Source organism: Thermobia domestica, chromosome 3, assembly GCF_964235325.1.
Source record: "Thermobia domestica chromosome 3, izTheDome1.hap1.1, whole genome shotgun sequence".
Classification (NCBI taxonomy): domain Eukaryota; kingdom Metazoa; phylum Arthropoda; class Insecta; order Zygentoma; family Lepismatidae; genus Thermobia; species Thermobia domestica.
Window position 1 is genome coordinate 269,753,939 of NC_137456.1, and position 19,400 is coordinate 269,773,338.

The 19,400-nt window shown below is 35.8% G+C and overlaps 1 protein-coding gene across 2 annotated transcripts in view; it reads right to left on the reverse strand.

The window, feature by feature from the left end:
- The window catches only part of LOC145681652 (uncharacterized), a 152,038-nt gene extending 133,268 nt beyond the window's left edge, over positions 1 to 18,770 (reverse strand). For both annotated transcript variants that reach the window (XM_081753271.1, XM_081753272.1), the window contains exon 1: positions 18,597 to 18,770. The gene's annotated coding sequence lies outside the window, so the exon portion shown is untranslated. The remainder of the gene's footprint in view (positions 1 to 18,596) is intronic.
- Positions 18,771 to 19,400: the final 630 nt, after the last annotated feature.

The window sequence follows — 19,400 nt, forward strand, 5'->3', positions numbered from 1 at the left end:
TTACAAGGTGAAAGCAGACTTTGGCAAATTAATTTCGGGGCCATCTTTCGCGAGGTAGTAATGCACATTTAAAGTGTTGATATTAGAAACGGATACAGCGCAATAGCCAGTAATAGCAGGAAAGAATGTGTTAACATCTCCGACTCGCTGCATATATGGTATGGCACGTAAAGCTGCCAAGTGACGGCGTGGAGGAGTGAGCAGCATCTGGGACGTCCAGACAGAGTCGCAGGTTTAATTCAGCACGAGTTAAACTTTTTTAATTTAACCAATAACTTAACGATTTGTAACTACAAGTAAAATTTTGTTACCGCATATTTATAATGCATACAATAATAAAAATGTTCAAATCAAGTTTCATGTTAACCAGCAACAAAATATAAACTATTTCAAAACATATTGGCATCAAGAGTTATATTATTGTTATCACAGTCATTGTGTAAAAATGTTCTTGAGGCTTTCTGTCTATATCGGTGGACACTGTACGAATACAAGGGGGATGAGAGGGAAATCCAATTTGGTAACACTGGATGTATGCTATAACCAGGAGCGTCATTGCAGATTTCCCTTGGGGAAGGGGGCGGGGCAAGAGGACCACCGACATAAGATTTTCAACTTTTTTACTAGTATACAGTATTAGTAAACAATCGATTAAAGTATCTGTATTTCTCAAGCTTTTCGGGGTTAGGGAATTGCCCCCTGCTGCCCCCATAAATGATGTACCCAGCTGTAACTTTCATAGTTTCCCATGATATTGTTGTATAAATCACAATCCACCCCCTTCTGCAAAGGTTCGGTTAGTTCGTACACTGTCCACAAATATAGACACGAAGCGTCATGAACATTTTTTACACAACGACAATGGTATCCATAACATAACGCTTGATATCAATATTTTATGGAATAGTTTACATTCCGTTGCTAGTTAACATACTTTATGTATTATAAGTATATGACGAAAAAAATATTTTAATTAGTTAGAAATGGTTGATTACTTCGTTGGTTAAATAAAAAAAAAACTAAAATAAAAGCTTACCCGAGCGGGGATCGAAACCGTGACCGTTTTCAAGTGAGTCATGCATCCTCCTCACTCTGCTATACCGTAATTTTGTAACTTCAGGCGTCGTATCATTTATGCCGCGCGTCGAGTACTTTGAGACACTTTTTCTCCGCTATTTCTGGCTATTGCGCTCTATCAGTTTGTAATTTTAACACTATGATGTGCATAATTACCTCGCGGAAGATGACCCCGAAGATCATTTGCCAAAGTCTGCTTTCTCCTTGTTAGCTCAGCTCCCCTATCAGGATCCTGTCGCCTACAGTGGGATAAATTGTCCATGGCGACCAGATGCTGCCGTAGTAATGCCGGCATCTTTCCGCGCGATTTTCGACCGCGACGGATATTTGCTTTGCTGAGCAGTCTGTAAACAACCAGAAATGAGCATTAAATGCGCCGGCGCCGTTGTCGGAAAGTTGCCTTCCCGAGCAGTCGGCAAACTGACGTAAAGGCCCAGTAAATGCGCCGGCACCGCCGTAGAAAATATGCCGGCATAAGGAGTCAGCAGAGGGTCGGAAAGAAGTCTTTCCGACTGTTTTGGCGACTCTGACGTTCGGCAACTGTTGGCAAAGAGTCGGCAGAGTATGCAAAGGGCATTTTATTTTACAATTTTCGACCCCTTGCCGCCTCGGCTAACGGTCGGTAACTTTGAACAAATAGATTGTCGTGCCGGCTCGGACGGTTGCCGGGTGCCTCTGGCGGCCTGCCACAGTCGACGGCATCAATTCCTCTTTCCGACCGCGACTTCCTGATGGGGTCAGTATAAGACTTTCGAATGTATAACGTTCAGTAAAACATATTTAAGTTTTGGATAATGAAGTGCAAAAGTTCCTCTCCAAAAACTTAGGGAGCTTACTCAGGAAATACTACTAGTACTAGACAAAAACAACCACTATCACATATTATTATTATTACTACTCCTATTACTACTACTACTACTGCTACTACTACTACTACTACTACTACTACTACTACTACTACTACTACTACTACTACTACTAATAATAATAATAATAATAATAATAATAATAATAATAATAATAATAATTAAAGCGAGCTTAACGAGTTTCAACCGTCCTACTTAATCAACGTTTGGGTGCCTGTTCGTTCGTCTGCTAAATTACAACTTCTCACAAAACGCATTTCACTTTAATGGAAATAGTAAGTGCCTTATGTTAGCTTTGCGAAGTAACTATTACATGGAATTTCAATCTGCAAAATATAAGTGACAAAATTAACCAAATGGTGCAAGTTTCCACGCACGTATACAACATAATTTTGCAATATCAATTACGTGAATCTTCTCCCATAAAGAAGCCGAAACCACTACACTGAGGAGCTCTCGGAGATTTGAACATTGTCAGCAAGGAATGAAATTCTCATTTGGAACCAAAACTTTAATATGAAGCCAAAAATTAAACTTTTATATCAATTTGAAAAGACCGGGTTCCGGTTCACCCCAGTATTATGTTTAGTTTAGTAAAATGGTCATTTGTGACAGCTTCACATCATCAAAAGAATTTTCCCCCTCAGACCCCCCAGAAGTCCGTGCTGCATACCCCACTGGAATCAATAGACACTTTTGTTATTCTTTTTGTCACCCATGGTTGTGTAGGGGCTAACTCCAACAAATAAAGAAGCGGTAGTATTACAATCAAGGGGCGCTATATATTAGGTATCTCTTTAGTTACCTAGCCCTAACCGCACAGGGCAATCTTCGGTACAATAAAAAATGCTACATGATATTCCAATCATGAAAGGGGAGAGGATGTTGTAAATATATTTCTTATTTATTTTGTCTGCCCCTCCAACATTTTTGCTCAAATAATTACTATAGAAAGCATTTTAAACTAAGATGCCTTAAGGATGGTATATTGAGGATTATTATTATTATTATTATTATTATTATTATTATTATTATTATTATTATTATTATTATTATTATTATTATTATTATGTTGTTGTAGATGGTGTGTAATTCAACTTTAGAAGCACAAAGTTATAATGGTCAGCAGTTTCTTCGAGTCATTTGAATTGACTTCAGGCAAAATCTAGAACATCATGACCTACTGCCATCTTTGTCTGTTGTTTCCCTTAGAAATTAACATTCACTCGAAAATTGATTTTCTTAAAATTAAATCGATTGTCAACATTTTTCCAAGTAATTCAAAAAGGAGAGTCATGCACTGGATAGTGAAATTTAGAGGGAGGGTATCCAAATTGCTAACTACGGCTAGAAATATAATTGTCGTTTAGCGTGTGGTGTATCAGAATATCCCTAATGTATTATTTTATTGTTTGAAGAAAATGTCAGATTCAGAAGACAAGTATTATTATGAAGATTTAATTGCTGGTTGTGGTATTTTAGTTTTAGTAAAATACTTCGGATTTAATTTTATATTGAAGATAGTTTCTAGCATTTTTTCCCCTGATTGATGTGATATTTTCTATCTTACAGAAAAAAATGATATAACATCGGTTATTGTACTAATAAAATACAAAAATCTTAAACCGGAACTTAAAAATAGCTTGAAGAATTTGAAGAACTCTGGGAGAAAATAGTGCAGGGAGCAAAACACTTTTGCGAGTCAAAGAGAAAGACATTAAGATTACATGATTATTTTAATATTGATATGTCTCATAGACATATCCTTTGGTAAATTATTCATACAATCGTTCAAATGGTTATCAATAGATTAAATTCTCTAATTCAATTCAGTTAATTGAGGTAGAAAACAAAATAATGTTTCCTGAAATAGTTTTGGAATCCCTTAAATAGTCGTATCCTAATGTGTTTGACTTTCTTGCTCGTCGGCGCAGTTAATGACGAACACTTTTCTGGAAGTGTAAATAACTATTGCCTAATCAAATCATCTGCAAGAATCGTACGGAGCGGTAGTGAAATTGTGTGCTTATTTCATATATTCCCGCTAAAAGTACATAAGTGAAAAGAGTTTTTATCGCGTGAAAGCGAGTAAAAAATATGCTCGCAATTCGCAAGGCCAACACATACTTAACAGTTCAACAATAGTGGTTTTAGAAAAGGATATATCTTCAGAGCAACCGAAAGAACCTAACTTCTATGATAGACCGCTGTGGCTCAGTGGTAGAGCATTCACCTGTGTTGCGTGGGGTTCCTTCGTCTGACCCCAGCTCCCGTCAAGTGAACTTTGTGGTGGACAAACGCAATGTGCATGGGTTTTGTCGGGGTTTCCTCGTTTTTTATACTTTATTCATTTCTATGTCCTTCAGTCTAGCCGACATAAACGTTGGACGCAAAACAAAATGATTTCACTTCCAAACTTATATGACAAGGTCATTAATGATTTTGAATGATTTGGATGATTAAGGAATTAAGACTCACTTCAACTCGTTCTAGTTTTAAACATTTTATAAAAATGTATTATCATTATTATTATTATTATTATTATTATTATTATTATTATTATTATTATTATTATTATTATTATTAGTAGTAGTAGTAGTAGTAGTAGTAGTAGTAGTAGTAGTAGTATTGGTATTATTATTATCATTACTATTATTATTATGGTAGTAGTAGTAGTAGTAGTAATACTATAGTACTATACTCTGTTTCACATAACATGATAGGAAAAAAAAAGAAGTTTTCAACCCCACCACGGTCAAGTAAATGCGTGAAAAGGGTGAACGTTGGTCTTCCGTTCTCCACCATCAGCCCATGCATACGCAGGTATAGAGTGTATCTAAACATATTTAAATAATAAATTACAACTTTCTAAATAACATTACGTATTTTAAAACACTTAATTACATTTACCTGTATTAGCGACGTAAAACATGTGTTATAATAATGATAATTGTATTGAACTGTTTATTGTTTACTTTCTCTCTTTTTGCAGTCCAGTTTGTGGCATAATGTTGGAATGGCAAGGAATGACACGGTTGGTAATTGAATGTGTATTTACTTATTGATACAATAATTTCATAATAATATAAAATTGAAAACCAAGTACAATATGTATGTGTAAATTATCAGAGCGTTAAGATGATAACAATATAATTTGAAATGATAAGAAAGAAACAGTTTTCATTTCTTCTCTTGTAAACAGATATTCTTACGTTAAACAGAACAGAAAAAAAGAACACTCGGTATTTTTCTCAGCTCGTAGTGTACGTAAACATATCAAACAAAAAAGTAAATAAACAAATCAAATGGTAATGCTTCCATACCCATTGCTGTAGCGAAAATATTTCCAAGGGGTGTCAACTTCAAAATTTCAAATAGAAAGTGGTATCAATTTCAATGTCTTTTGAAGTATTATTGCAAAAAAAAATGACTTTTATAGGAAACAATTTTATATCAACTATTTTATAACGGAACTTTTTTCGTTTCTTTCCTCCACGACGTCAGATGTCAGCAATTAATATGTCTTTCGCCACTAATAATCATCGTACAAAAAGTTCTTTTTCTCTCTTGTTTTACAGCTTTCTGTTTTTCTTCCTGACTCCTTCTTTATTTCTCTCATTCTTTCGTCCACGTGTAGTTTCGGAACACCATATTTTGGAAGATTTACAGGTAAAATTCAATATTTTGCACAAAAAGACATGTTTGTAAGGAACAAATTTCTGTAAGAGATAGAATTAAAAACCACGTAATACACCTGTATTTTAGGTTTACAAGTGTAGATTAACTAATCTAAAATCACTACTAGTACTTTTCGACGGATGTAATAATTTAGCGCAGATAAAAGATGGATCTATTAGATGTTATTTTAATATATCCGGAACCAGTAATACAACCAGTATTTTAATATAACCAGTATTGGACGATTTAAAGTGGGGGAACAAGTTAACGCCTGTTCCCTCACCATGCCGAACTTTCCCGAATATAGTATCCAAGTTTTGTACTAGTTTTGTACCGTTTTGTACCACCAATAAAAAGTTTTGTACCACGTCCATTAGCCAGTAATGGACGATGTAAAGTCTGGACCTCGCGTTAACTTGTTCCCCCACCATAAAGAATTTTCTCGAACATAGTGTAAAAGCTTTGCACTAGGTTCGTACCGTTTTGTATCACTAATAAAAAATTTTGTACCACACCCATTAGCCAAAAATGGAGGATTTAAAGTCTGGACCTAGCGTTAACTTGTTCCCCCAAAACAACGAGTTTTCTCGAAAATAATGTCAAAGTTTTGTACTAGTTTTGTACCATTTTGTGCCACCAATAAAAAGTTTTGTACCACCTCCATTAGCCAGTAATGGACGATTTAAAGTCTGGACCTAGCGTTAACTTGTTTCCCTACCATAACGAATTTTAACGAACATAGTGTAAAAGTTTTGTACTAGTTTCGTACCGTTTTTTATCACTAATAAAAAATTTTGTACCACACCCATTAACCAAAAATGGACGATTTATTCTCTGGGCCCAGCGTTAACTTTTTCCCCACCATAACGAATATTCCCGAAAATACTGTCAAAGTTTCGTACTAGTTTCGTACCGTTTTGTACCACCAATAAAAAGTTTTGTACAACATCCATTAGCCAGTAATGGACGATTTACAGTTTGGACCCAGCGTTAAATTGTTCCCCCATGATAACGAATTTTCCAGAAATTAGTGTCAAAGTTTTCTACTAGTTTGTACCGTTTTGTATCGCCAATAAAAGTTTTGTTCAACATCCATTAGCCAGTAATGGAGGATTTAATGTTTGGGCCCAGCGTTAACTTGTTCCCCCACCATAACGAATTTTACCAAAAATAGTGTAAAAGTATTGTACTAGTTTGTACCGTATTGTATCACCAATAAAAAGTTTTGTTCAACATCCATTAGCCAGTAATGGACGATTTAAAGTGGGGGAACAAGTTAACGCCTGTTCCCCCATCATAACGAATTTTCCGGAAATTAGTGTCAAAATTTTGTACTAGTTTTTACCGTTTTGTATCGCCAATAAAAAGTTTTGTTCAACATCAATTAGCAAGTAATGGACGATTTAAAGTTTGGGCCCAGCGTTAAATTGTTCCCCCATCACAACGAATTTTCCTGAAAATAGTGTCAAAGATTTGTACTAGTTTGTACCGTTTTGTATCACCAATAAAAACTTTTGTACCACATCCATTAGCCAGTAAAGGACGATTTAATGTTTGGGCCCAGCGTTAACTTGTTCCCCCACCATAACGAATTTTCTCGAAAATAATGTCAAAGTTTTGTACTAGTTTTGTACCGTTTTGTACCAGCAATAAAAAGTTTTGTACCGTTTTGTACCACCAATAAAAAGTTTTGTACCACATCTATTAGCCAGTAATGGACGATTTAAAGTTTGGGCCCAGCGTTAAATTGTTCCCCCATCACAACGAATTTTCCTGAAAATAGTGTCAAAGATTTGTACTAGTTTGTACCGTTTTGTATCACCAATAAAAACTTTTGTACCACATCCATTAGCCAGTAAAGGACGATTTAATGTCTGGGCCCAGTGTTAACTTGCTCCCCCACCATAACGAATTTTCCCGAAAATAATGTCAAAGTTTTGTGCTAGTTTTGTACCGTTTTGTACCACCAATAAAAAGTTTTGTACCACATCCATTAGCCAGTAATGGGCGATTTAAAGTCTGGACCTAGCGTTAACTTGTTCCACCACCATAACGAATTTTCTTGAAAATAATGTCAAGGTTTTGTACTAGTTTTGTACCGTTTTGTACCACATCCATTAGCCAGTAATTGACGACTGTAAGTCTGGACTGAGCGTTAACTTGTTCCCCCACTTTAACAAATTTTGTCAAAGTTTTGTCCTATATTTTACTATTAACAAAAAATTGTACTGCATCATTAGCCATTAATAGACGATTGAATGTCTGAAACCACTATTATTTTCAGGTCTATCAAGTTGGAGTTCCACATCGCCATTTACAATAATAATTTATACCAGAGTTTTATACTAGTTTTGTACTGTTTTGTACCAACAATAAAAAGATTTGTACCAGTTCCAAAATATTCCAAATTTTTAGATTTTAGTGTGGAACTCCAACTTGACCTCTGAGTTCTACATTCGCCGATTTGCATCATAGTCGCTTCATTACATAAAGAAAGTTTTGTACTGTTTTGTACCAACAATAAAAAGATTTGTACTAGTCCCAAAAGGACCCAAATTTAAACTTCTAATTTGGGACACATAAACAAATCTCAGTTCCATAAACACACATATCAATGATAATGGTCCCATTAGATAAAGAAAGTTTTGTACTGTTTAGTACAAACAATAAAAAGTTTTGTACCTGTCCCCAAATGTCCCAAATTAAACATTCTAATGCGAAATACTAAGGTAAAGTTGCAGTTCCGCACAGCCCGATTTCTTTCAGAATCGTCTCAATAAATAAAAAAATATTGTACCAGCAATACAAAGTATTTTATCTGTCCCAAAATGTCCCAAATTTCATTTTCTAATGTGAAACGCCAACAGCCATCACAGTTTATAATACGAATTTACAAATAAAAATTGTACCAGAGTTTTGTACTAATTTTGTACTGTTTTGTACCAACAATAAAAAGTTTTGTGCCTGTCCCCAAATGTCCCAAATTCCACATTCTAATGCGGAACACTATGGTCAGGTTGGAGTTCCACATAGCCCGATTTCTTTCAAAATCGTCTCGTTAGATGAACAAAATATTGTACTGTTTTGCACCAACAATAGAAAGTTTTGTATCCGTCCCAAAATGTTCCAAATTTTAGATTTAATGTGGAAATCCAACTTAAGCTTTGAGTTGCACATGTGCCGATTGGCATTAAAGTGGTCTCATTAGATAAAGAAAGTTTCGTACCTGTCCCAAAATGACCAAAATTCGAACTTCTAATTTGGAACTCATTAACAAATCTCAGTCCCATAAACAGATATATCAATGATAATGGTCTAATTAGATAAAGAAGGTTTTGTACTGTTTTGTACCAACAATAAAAAGTTTTGTATCCGTCCCCAAATGTCCCAAATTCCATCTTGTAATACGGAACGCTAAGGTCAAGATGGAGTTCAAGATAACCCGATTTCTTTCAAAATCGTCTCATTAGATAAAGAAAGTTTTGTACTGTTTTGTACCAACAATAGAAAATGTTGTATGTGTCCCAAAATGTCTCAAATTTCATCTTCTAATGTGAAACGCCAACACCCATCTCAATTTTCTAAATAAGAATATATAATGAAAGTTATACCACAGTTTTGTACTTGTTTTGTACTGTTTTGTACCTACAATAAAAAGGTTTGTAAATTTCCCAAAGTGTCCCAAATTTTAGATTTTAGTGTGGAACTCCAACTTGACCCCCGAGTTCCACATTTGCGATTTGCATTAAAGTGATGTCATTAGATAATGTTTTGTAGTGTTTTGTACCAACAATAAAAAGTTTTGTACCAGTATCTAAAAGTCCCAAATTCAAGCTTTCTTTATCTAATGAGACTATTTCGAAAGAAATCGGGGTATTTGGAACTCCATCTTGACCTTAGTGTTCCGCATTAGAAGATGGAATTTTGGACATTTCGGGAAAGGTACAAAACTTTTTATTGCTGGTATAAACAGTACAAAACTTTCTTTATGTATTGAGGCCACTTTGATGCAAATCGGCGAATGTAGAACTCAGGGGTCAACTTGGAGTTCCACACTAAAATCTAAAATTTGAGATATTTCGGAACTGGTACAAAACTTTTAATGGTTGGTACAAAGCAGTACAAAAGTCTGGTACAACTTTTATTTCAAAATTCTTATTTAGAAAACTGAGATGGCTGTTGGCATTTCACATTAGAAGATGAAATTTGGGACACTTTCGGAAAAAATACAAAACTTTCTATTCTTGGTACCAGACAGTACAAAACTGTCTTTATCTAATGAGACGGTTTGTGAAAGAAGTCGGGCTATGTGGAACTCCAACTTGACCTTAGTGTTCCGCATTAGAAGATGGAATTTTGGATATTTCGGGAAAGGTACAAAACTTTTTATTGTTGGTACAAAACACTAAAAAACTTTCTTTATCTAATGAGACCATTATCATTGATATATGTGTTTATATGACCGAGATTTATGTGTTCCAAATTAGAAGTTTGAATTTGGGACGTTTTGAGACTGGTACAAAACTTTTTATTTTAGGTACAAAACAGTACAAAACTTTCTTTAGGTAATGAATCCACTTTGATGCCAATCGGCGAATGTAGAGCTGAGAGGTCAACTTGGAGTTCCACACTAAAATCTAAAATTTGGGACATTTTGGGACTGGTACAAAACTTTTTACTGTTGGTACAAAACAGTACAAAACTCTGCTAAAACTTTTATTTGTAAATTCTTATTTAGAAAACTGAGATGGCTGTTGGCGTTTCACATTAGAAAATGAAATTTGGGATATTTTGGGACAGATACAAAACTTTCTATTGTTGATACAATTCAGTACGAAACTTTCTTCATCTAATGAGACGATTTTAAAATAAATCGGGCTATGTGGAACTCCAACTTAACCTTAATGTTTCACGTTAGAATGTGGAATTTGGGACATTTGGGGACAGGTACAAAACTTTTTATCGTTGGTACTAAACAGTACAAATCTTTCTTTATCTAATGAGACCATCATAACTGATATATGTGTTTATGGGACTGAGATTTGTTTATGTGTTCCAAATTAGAAGTTTGCATTTGGGATATTTAGGGACTGGTACAAAACTTTTTATTGTTAGTACAAAATAGTACATAACTTTCTTTAGGTAATGAATCCACTTTGATGCCAATCGGCGAATGTAGAGCTGAGAGGTCAACTTGGAGTTCCACACTAAAATCTAAAATTTGGGACATTTTGGGACTGGTACAAAACTTTTTATTGTTGGTACAAAACAGTGCAAAGCTAGTACAAAACTGGTATAAATTATTTTTGTAAATTGCGATGTGGAACTCCATCTTGACCGACCTGAAGCTAATAGTGGTTCCAGACATTCAATCGTCCATTAATGGCTAATGATGCAGTACAACATTTTTCTTAATAGTACCATATAGAACAAAACTTTGACAAAATTCCTTAAGGTGGGGGAACAAGTTAACGCTGGGTCCAGACTTTAAATCGTCCATTACTGGCTAATGGATGTGGTACGAAACGGTACAAAACTAGTACAAAACTTTGACATTATTTTGAGGAAAATTAGTTATGGTGGGGGAACAAGTTAAAGCTGGGCCCAGACATTAAATCGTCTATTATTGCCTAATGGATATGGTACCAAACATTTTATTTGTCGTACAAAACGTCCAAACCTTGTACAAAACTTTGACACTATTTTCAGGAAAATTCGTTATGGTGGGGAAACAAGTTGACGCTAGGTCCAGACTTTAAATCGTCCATTACTGGCTAATGGACGTGGTACAAAACAGTACAAAACTAGTACAAAACTTTGACATTATTTTCGATAAAATTCTTTATTGTGGGGGAACAAGTTAACGCTAGGCCCACACATTAAATCGTCGATTACTGCCTAATAGAGGTGGTACAAACCTTTTTATCGGTGGTATAAAACGGTACAAAACTAGTACAAAACTTTGATACTATTTTCGGGAAAATTCGCTATGGTGGGGGGAACAGGCGTTAACTTGTCCCCCACTTTGAATCGTGCATTACTGGTTAATGGACGTGGTACAAAACTTTTTATTGGTGGTGCAAAATGGTACAAAACTAGTACAAAACTTTGACATTCTCTTCTGAGTAAATTTTAAAAGTGGGGGAACAAGTTAACGGAGCTCCTATTCTGTTCTTTTCTTCTAATTTTGTTGACCTCGTACGTATCCCCTGACTCATTAAGGTGTTCCGTTTCTTCTACCGTGTTGTCAGTGTGGCATCTACAAGACCTGATTCTTCTGGTATTGATTTTCATATTCAAGATTCTTGTGTTTTATCTCTGACTTTCGTTTTACTAACTGAATTCGATTATTTAGCAAAGGGCATATTTTCTTCTCTGTATACCAGAATAGAACGAAATAAATTCTCCATTGAATTAAAGTTTTGTTCACTTTCTACATTCGTATTTGTTTCTATGTCATCTAATCTTTGTTGTAATTCAGTAAGGGTGAATGTTATGTCTTCCATCTGAGTCTTCATGAGCTAACTCATTTATTCCTCTTTTTTAACTGTCTGTATCCTCTTTTTGACAATACAGGGCAAAATGATTATATTCGTTATAAATCCTACATTGCGCGCCCCTAGCTGCACATTCATATGTAAAATGTGTTTCCTTCATGCTACACACTCATATTCATAACATCAATATTTTCCAGTATGTTCTTGGACGGAGCTTATTCATTTAATGTACTTTGTCTCGGTACAAATTTTGTATCTTTCGTTGATACGTAACAGCATTAACTTGTGGCTAGAAAAATGCTTTTGTACACTGATTTAACAATGCACATCCCATAAATATAGCAAATCAGGTAGAATTGCTGGAAAAGGGAGTAACTATATTTTATAAATTGGATTACAGGTTGGTACAAGTGAATGCTCCAGCTCTTATCACATTATTGAGCATAAATCGGGCCTATTTTCTGTTCCATACTGACAGGCTGTGGTGATCTGATACAAAAGGTTTAAAAACATGGTCAGGCCTGCATCAGGAATCATAAATTTGTAGTGGTGTAACAAGATTGGAGGGGTGTGTAAGGGAGCATCCAACTTTTTGTTTTGCACAAATTAGTACCTAACTGAAGATTATAAAGCATTTTCTGAAAGTAAATGTAGCAAGTTAAACATGAAAATATCATTTCACATTCTTAAGGGAAAAGTAGTAGTCCCGGACATTTTAACACATTGAGTTGCCCCTTGGTAAAAAGATGAAATTTTTTTTCCACAATAAGTCTGAACTTTTTTAGTTTGATCTTTATTGACAAATCGAAGATATCGACATAAATGCAAAAATAATGTAATAAACAATTGACAATACATATTGTTACATTTCATATATTTCGAATATTGGCGGGTTCTAAGCAGCATATTCTACACTTAGAAGAAACAATAAGAACACTTAGACACGAAGCCGACAGTGATCACATGTGTAATAGGTATCTGTTGATTCGATAGGGATGCAGTTTCATGAACCATCGCAGGATTTACACCACACCGAGCCTTCATTGAATGTTTCATTCAGTGGTGCTTTCCTGTTCGTCTGGCCATATTCTCTCTTTGTCCGAGTGGTGGTTCTTTAGGTACTTGTTACCTTCCTTTGGTAGTTCGTGTGCTAAAGTCACTTTTCATTCAATTTGCGTCTTATATGGTGAAGATGTTAGTGTAGCACTCTCTCCAGTTCTTCTGATTCGTGACGCTAAACACCTCTTGCGATTCTCCGACAATGGTGACTCACTAATGCAGAGCTCTTTACTAGTTGATGGATGAGGAGATTCTGGTTTCTCGGCCATATGTATAGAACGTGGATCCGCTGCAAACGACGAACAAGAAGTAGCCCACTTTTCCTCAACCGCTGCCGAAGTGTGGATTTCATAGGAAGGCCTAGTGTAACATGTTGCGGAAAGATAGTCGGTATTTGTGAATACCTGAGAGTTCAGTAAATATATTTCGGTGCGAACAAATTCATTAAGATCAATAATTATGCGACACTTCTTTCGGTATGCCTCTGAAAGAAGTTGCGCTACATCGTTTTCTGTTATCTTTACTCCAGCACCCTTGAGCATCCACAGTGTACACGCTTCATTTATGCGTCTTTAAACTGTTTCATGAAACACCTGTCAATGGGTTGAGTCTTATGATCCCTCGCATACTTAATCACATTCAGTTTCTTATGGTTGACATGTTCATCATCAATTACAGAACTGGATACTGAGGGGAAGGATGACAGAATTTCACAGTCATCAACCATATTAAGAATGTGTCACCAATTAATCCAATTAGTGCTTTGTGCTACAGCAATAACCTCGGCTGAAGTATCAACCATCAGTCTCTCGTTCTCTGATGCGTAATTATGAAGAGGGTCAGTACAACTTACCAGTAGTACTCGTGCAGAACTTCAATGTTATATTCAAACCTCTTTCATTCAACGTCAATTTGCTCAGTTTGCTCAACTTCAACTCGTTTCTATTTTTTCACATATCACTTTGGGATTAACATGAACAGACAATACCAGTCTCATCCGCGCTCAATATTCATGATGCTGAAAAATAATATTTATCCATCAGTATGCAGTAATTTATATAGGATTTCTTTATTATTAAATATTGTTGTTCTCAATATACTTGTAGACATAGGTAATCTAAGAAACAAATTGGGATGTCACTTCATAAACTCGTAGTAAAAATCTTTCACAGTACTCAGTTTGTCTTTGTTTTAACCTGTGATTGATTTTTAGTTCTTCAGTTAAGTCAATTCAGTTTTTGTTTGTGATAATGGTATTAAGCGATCAGCTAATTGTTCCACATGGCATTTCAACTCATTTTCATACACATTGGGGAAACTATTTTCGAATCTTCTAACTTACGTGGAACACACAATTTCATTTCTTGCACCTGTTATGACAGTGTCTTGCAGAGAATTATTTGGGACACCAAATCAGTTTATTGTTTGAAGTATCTACGTGCACTACGAGCCGAGGAAAATGCCTTTGACGGGTTGTCTGATAGCAGCAATTAAACAGCAAATAACACTCGTAAATGCCAAACCGTAGACTTTAGCGAAAATTGTTTCCTATAAAAGTTGTTTTTTTTTCAATAATACTTATAAAGAAATTGAAGTTGATCCCACTTTCTATTTGAAATTTTGAAGTTGACACCCCGAGGAAATATTGCCGCTACGCCACTGGATATGAATCGATCAAAATTTGATTCTCCACATACGATTTGGTCATTCAATTTTTGTTAGAAGTATCTACATGGACTACGAGCCGAGAAAAATGCCTGGAACGGGTTGTCTGATACACCCTGTATATATACATATATAATACTGCCTCAATCATAATGCTTGTTTGGCGAGCCTCTCTCTCGCAGAGGAGGGGAAAATGACTTTTTTTATCTTAGAAAGGTTATTGGTCTCCATTAATAGGAATAATCAGTTGCAGTAATTAATTTGCAAAAGAGAGACGGTTATGGCCTGCAGGGTAGTCTAATGTTGTAACTAGAGTTGATTATTTTATAGGAAAGAAAGAGTAACGATAAACACGAGTTCGTTGAATTATACAAAAATAACGAACGCTTTGACTTAAAGAGCTCAAAGGCTCATCGTAGCAGAAACAAACTTTCCCATTAGATTTTAATCTCCGAAAAGTCAGTGCACCATGTTTGTTCTCAACCATCCTTCAAAGATCCAGCTTTACTTTGGCCAGAAGTCTTCTCCTTCACCCACCTAATAATCTCTTTCTCCTAGGCTATTCGAATAGTACCTGGTAACTTAGTGTGTACATTTCCCACATAAGCAACCTGTCATACTTGCTATTTCTATAATACTTGGTGACTTGTAGTTATAGTGAAATAAAAGCTTGTATAGCGTTTTAATTCATCTGAATGTTTGCCACTTTTGCTCCAAATTTTTTTTAACATTTTATTTTCGAAAACCCGCAGTTCTTTTTCTTGTATTCGTGTTTGAGATCAACTTCCACTATCAAAAACAAAAATGAAATCGTTCAATGATTTACCTTCCACGGTTATGCCGGTTACGCTAAAGGAGACAGTGAGGATGAGAGATGAATGAAAGGGTGGAATGAAGAAAATGGCAGAAAGCGGGATAACTCACCAGCACGCTGTTTGTCCACCACAAAGTCCACATGGCGCGAGCATTGATCGAACCGGGGAACACAAGCATCGGAGGTGAACGGTCTACTACTGAGCCACCACGCCCCCACATTCATAAAAGAATAGTGCGAATTGAGCTCTTATTGATTTTAATGTTTTCTATATTTGTTACGGCAATAAAATGTTTTAGAGCATAGTAAACTCAAGTAAACAAGCATAGTAAGAGACACACGCCCCCTTTACACGGTGATTATGTATGTAGCACCTTTCTTCAAGATAAGTATTAAAACAGTAATTGTTTGTTAGTCGGGGTTGATAGCTAAAAGGAACAACAGTGCTTTCTCATCAAGTGCAAACGAATTGAGGTACGAATTTAGAGTTTACTAGAAAAGCTGTTTATTAGAAAAGTTTCCCTCTCTATGAAGGTCAACGACTTTATTTCCCTTTTTGTAATGTCAAGTGGTGGGAGGTAGAGGAGTTTCCTATAAGGTTGCCTGAAACAGACTTTATTAGAGTAATATTAGGAGTAGTGTAACAACAGTAACCAGTGTCATAGTTTCAAACGTGTATGGAAAAAAAGACTAACAAGCTTCATTGGACTGCTTACTCAAAGTAAAATTTCGCAACACGCCCCCGGTACACGGTGATTATGTTAAAAGTCATTTTTTAAGCCATATAAAGTTTTCATTTCTTTTTTCTTAGTAACCTCGTTTATACAGTGACAATCATAAGTATTCATACACCGACTGCAATCTATGATTAAATGCTTGTAGCTCCGACTTTGTTGGAGATAGAGCATTGATACAAAAGGCATGGCACTTACATTAATTTCTTTATTATGGACAAAACAAACGTTCCGAGAAGGCGAAAACATACATAATGGCAAATGAAACCAAAATGCAGATGGTGTTGATGTGTCAAAAGTATTCGTACACCGAAATTAAAGACAAAAGCGTCCAGCTGTTCGAGCTGTTGTTCATGCCCTCTGGAGGTTTGTAAAGGTAAACACAACCACACGCCAGCGAAACATCATTCATGATCCAAGACTGATCCAAGACGAAAGGCATAATGAGTCGAAAAGGACAGAGACAACAGAAGGAGAAAGAATAATAATTATAAGGCAACATAACGACTGCAAATCCTTACATGAGATATCAGATATTATCAGAAGACCACGTTCGACCGAGCACTCAATCATAGATCGATACTGCGAAACAAATACAGTCAAATATATGCCCCGAATTGGACGTCCACGTAAGATCACTGGACGATATGAGCGTATACTACTGAACAAAATTAAGAAGAATCCAAGAATCAGCGCTCCGCCGATGCTGGCAGAAGCAGACAAATCAGGTATGTCAGTTTCATAAAGCACTGTGCGTCGTGCGTTCAACAAACAACGGTATAACGGGCGTGTTGCTCGAAAGAAATTGTTTGTTTCCGAAGTGAATAGGACGAAGAGGCTCTAGTTTTAAAAGCTTACGTGAACAAAGGTGTGGCTTTCTGGGAGAGTGATATTCTCAGATGAGAGTAATGCTTTTGGTTCCGATGGTAGACAAATGGTGTGGCGAAAGCCAAATAAAGAGATGGACCCGAAAAATCTGCGGCCAACCATCAAGCATGGATCTGGGGGAATTCTAGTTTGGGGGTGCATGAGTGCTTCGGGAGTGGGAAAGCTGGCAATTATCGACGATACTATGGATCAACATATGTATATTGACGTCTTGAAGAAAAATCTACGTCCTAGTGGTGATCAAATGCGCTTGCAAGATAACTTTACATTTGGACAGGACAATGATTCGTAACATACGGCACACAATACGAAGCTGAGGTTACTGTACAATGTGCCAAAGCAACTGGCCACTCCTCCTCAATCGCCTGACCTCAATTCGATTGAGAATTTATGGCACTTACTCGAAAAGAAACTATCCAAGTGCAGCAATACGAGTAAACGTTCTTTGCAAACTTCACTCTAAGACGAATGGGCCTCTATAACAGTCGAAGATACGTAACGTTTGGTGTACTCGAAGTCGAAGCGACTTTTAGCTGTAATTAGGGTCAAAGAAAACCCAACCAAGTATTGAATCATGCGTAATCTTTTTCTTTCTGAACGTTTCTTAAGTGTGCGAATTCTTTTGACTATCAAAATCATGTTCATTTTTTATTCTTTTTCCAATATTTGTCTATGTTTTCGAATTTACAGAACATCTGTTTTGTAAATAATAAATAATTTAATGAATAATGGAAAATGCAGTCTCTTTTATCAATGCTCTACCTCCAACAAAGTGAGAGCTACGGACATTTAATCATAGTTTGCAGTCGGTGTACGAATACCTATGACCTTCACTGTACACGTATCGACCATCGCTGACAAGCAAGTTCCATCCGAACACACCCATCGTTACTTGAGGCCTGCCTATGAGCTACTTCTTTCACTAGTTTACATGGCATTCGTGCTTCTAGCTCTCACCTAGAACAAATTGGTTTGTGTCTTAAGTCATTTCCAGTTTTATGCACTAGAGTTTTCATGCAACATGTGTACACGCAGTATTTATACTTAGTCCTCCTAAATATAGTCTGCAAGTATTATTGCAACCCCTCTCTTAAAAAAAAACACTATATAAAGCAGTAAGAGTGCATTTCAAAACAAACCCCATATTACTTTATAGATATCTACATTTCAAGAAAATATTACTAGCTGAAGTGACAATAGATTTGTGTAGGAAGGTATACAATGGAAACCCTCTAAGCTATTTCTTTTACCAGATAATGAAACATTGTCATAGTGTCCCATTATCCTTAAAGAGCTGAAAGGCAGACTAAGCGATTACCTTTTAAAGTGAGAGTTCCTGAAACAAGTATTACCAAAAATTATAATTTAACCCTGAGGTTTATCTCTCCACATAAATAAGCACCGAGAAAAGTAATTACAAAATTATACTTTTAACTTCACGTAGCATATTAAAAGTATTTGTAACCAGTGCAAAATACAATACGAAAGATTTTTTCTTCTTCTGTTCTAACATTTAAGAGTTCTATACCATCAGATAAGGAACGAGATTCCAGACACCTAAATCCTTGATTATTGTTTAACAGAATAATTTTGATTTTAAAAATGTTTAGTTTAAGGAGATATTCTGTCAGATCAAACATGATTTTCCATATATTTTTCACATAATTAACTTTTATTTCCTTATAAACATGCTGAAAAGATTAAAACTCGGTAACATACTTTGCGTACACCTCTGATTGTACGGTGAAAATGAAAGAATGCTACACAGAATAGTAATTTCCACCTATGCAGTATACCTGAAATTTTAGGAAACTTATTTTTTTAGGCTGACGCACTACCTTTTTAACCGAGTCTAAGGAAAACTGTTGTAGTGAGAAGGATTATAAGGAGATTGAAGGACATGGAGAAAGTGGAAGCCCTATGAAAAGGCCTACATACGGTGTTTGCCCACTACGAAAACTATTTGGCGCGAACAGTGGTAAGTTACTCCACTGGGTTACTGCAATCTCGTTTACGAAAATAGTACTTATCCTTAGAAAATAATGATTATATGTTTGAAACAATTATTAGTACTCTACGAAATTGCATAACATTTTATATACATGATTATTAAGATTCATTT